Source organism: Penaeus monodon, chromosome 36 (genome assembly GCF_015228065.2).
Source record: "Penaeus monodon isolate SGIC_2016 chromosome 36, NSTDA_Pmon_1, whole genome shotgun sequence".
Classification (NCBI taxonomy): Eukaryota; Metazoa; Arthropoda; class Malacostraca; order Decapoda; family Penaeidae; genus Penaeus; species Penaeus monodon.
In genome coordinates, this window is record NC_051421.1 from 18,945,109 (window position 1) to 18,948,190 (window position 3,082).

Consider the following 3,082-nt stretch of genomic DNA (forward strand, 5'->3'; position numbering starts at 1 on the left):
GAAACATACAAAGGGTTTTACTGCTAAAGGGCACTAAATTACACTATACATAACCAAATATGTACAATCAGAAACGTGGGGGAGAGAGAGGATCCAGCGGGGCAGACGACGTCACATGGTGGAAGGGAGCACACAAGTCAAAAGTCATGGGACAACTGCTGAATTTTTGGCTGGTGCTCCTTTTATTTGCCGCACTGATCTAAAGGCCCGATACCCTCGTTCCCCACGAGGCATACGAGCCAATTGGAAAGGACCTAATCCCGTCTCACAGAGTGAGGTAAACATCGGCGAAGGTCCAGAGTAATCTCGCAGTTGTGACATACATCCGGCGCGTCCTGGGCGGGCGACGACTCATCCAGCGCGTCCTGGGCAGGCGACGACTCCCCCGGCGCGTCCTGGGCAGGCGGCTCCTCCGGCGCGTCCTGGGCAGGCGGCTCCTCCGGCGCGTCCTGGGCAGGCGGCTCCTCCGGCGCGTCCTGGGCAGGCGGCTCCTCCGGCATGTCCTGGGCAGGCGGCTCCTCCGGCGCGTCCTGGGCAGGCGGCTCTTCCAACGATGCTCACCATATCCTTGGGCGGGCATCCCACGCCAACTGGTCGTTCGGGTACACATCCCGCACCCACCAGTTGTAAAAGCGGCGGCTAACTCCTCCGACTTACGTGCAGTCGCTGGCGTGGTTCTCACCGTCGGCTGAGGCTTCCTCGACCGCGCCTGCTTCTTCTGACAGGATTCCCGCTGCGACGGGTCCTTGGGCAGACGGATTGCGTCCAGGTGTGACTCCGTGGCAGCGCTCCTGGCAGCGTTCTACTCCCAGGACTTGAGTTTCCCGGACATGTGCTCCCTACGTAAGGGGGGCCAGAGGCAAGGCCAAAAGCGGGGACTGTTCCTCAAGCACTGCTCGCTCCTGACGCCTGTCCTCTTTGCGGTTCCTCCCGACGCTGCTTTCCCACAGCTGCCTCTGTATCTCCCATTTCCAGTAGTCTGCCCAGGACGCGCGGATGAGTCCGCCTGCCCAGGACGTGCGATGATTGTCGCCTGCCCAAGATGCGCCGTATGAGTCGTCTCCTGCAGGACACAAGATGAGTCTTTCGCCTGCCCAGGACGCGCTGGGGGCAATGGTGGGTGCTGGATATGCACCCGAGACAGTTGGCGTGGGATGCCCACCGGAAATTTGGTGGGTATCGTACTGCCTGAGGAGTGCATGCGAAGATACCTGAAGGGCGCCTGCCCAGGAAGAACCGGAGGAACTACCTGCCAAGGATACCCTGAGGAGCTGCCTGCCCAGGAAGGCTGAAAGGATCTAACCTGCGAGGAGTGCAGGAGAAGCAACTGGTGGGTGTGGAGTGCACCACCGAACGACAGTTGGCGTGGGTATGTACGCCAAGGATCTGGTGGGCATCGACCGATCTGCCTGCCGAGGACACGCAGGAGGAGAACTAGTGATGCGAGACATGCACCCGAACGACCAGTGGCGTGGGATGCCCCCAGGGTCTGGTGGACAACGGATTTGCCGGAGGAGTGCCGCAGGAGACATGCCGGAGGAGCTGCACTGACGGGGAAACAGCCAGAGGGGCTGCCTGCAAGGAATGCCGGAGGAGCTGCTGCCGAGGACCATGCCGGAGGAGCTGCCTGCCGAGGACCATGGCGGAGGAGTGCCGCCGAGACATGCGGACGACCTCCTGCGTGGACAATGCCGGAGACTGCCGCGAGGACAAGCCGGAGGGGCTGCCGAGAAGGACATGCCGGAGGAGCTGCCTGCCGAGGACATGCCGGAGGAGCTGCCTGCTGAGGACATGCTGGAGGAGCTGCCTGCCGAGGACATGCCGGAGGAGCTGCCTGCCGAGGACATGCCGGAGGACATGCCTACCGAGGAGACACCGGAGAAGCTACCGGGAGGAGAGGGACTGGTGGAGGAGCAACGGTGCACCAAGTCCGACAGAAGGCAGGACCGTGATTGCCGGGAGAGTACGGGTGACGGAAGGGCTGGTCCTGGGGCCACATCACCACTGGATTTAGGACCTCGGTGTAGGCATCTCGCAGTTGTGGCTCTCTCAAAATAATCTCCATTTCTTGGAAGATTATTTTGATAAAAGAAGGGAGATATGTCACAACTGCGAGATTACTCTGGACCTTCGCCGATGTTTACCTCACTCTGTGAGACGGGCTTAGGTCCTTTCCGATTGGCTCGTACGCCTCGTGGGGGACGAGGGTATCGTGCCTTTACATCGGCGCGGCAAATAAAAGGAGCACCAGCCAAAAATTCAGCAGTTGTCCCATGACTTCTGATTAGTGTGCTCCCTTCCGCCATGTGACCTCGCCTGCTCCACTGGATCCTCTCTCTCCCCCACGCTTCTGTTTGCACATATTTTGTTATGTGTATGTATTGTAGTGTAATTTTGTGTCTATAGCAGTAAAACCTTTTCGTATGTTTCCTCTGGTGTTTTTCCGTTGACCTTGACCGCTCAGATTCCGATATTTATATATATAATTTTATATATATATATATATATATATATATATATATATATGTGTGTGTGTTGTGTGTGTGTGTGTGTGTGTGCATGTTCATATATATATATATATATATATATATATATATACGCATTTCTATACATTTATATACATACATATACATGTATATGCATATGTATATGTATATGTATATGCATATATATATGTATATAATATGTGTGTGTGTGTAAATAAATAAAAAAAATATATATATTTATTTATTTATTTACACACACACACATATATATACATATACATATGCACATATATATATATATTTTTTCTTAAGTGCCCTGTCCTACAAGGACGTTGGCGATCATGGATTTCCATGATTTTCTTGGCAATTTAGAGCGGTGGTTTGCCGTTCCCTTCTCTATTTACCCGGTTCTGGGACCAGCACTGACTTGGGCTGGCTTGCCCACCCAGTGGCTAGGCAGGCAATCGAGGTGAAGTTCCTTCCCCAAGGCAACAAGCGGCGTGACTCGTCTGACGTCTGAGGTCGATGCCTAACCACTCGGCACCAAAAATTAATATATAAAATTATATTATATATATATAATAATATTTATATAT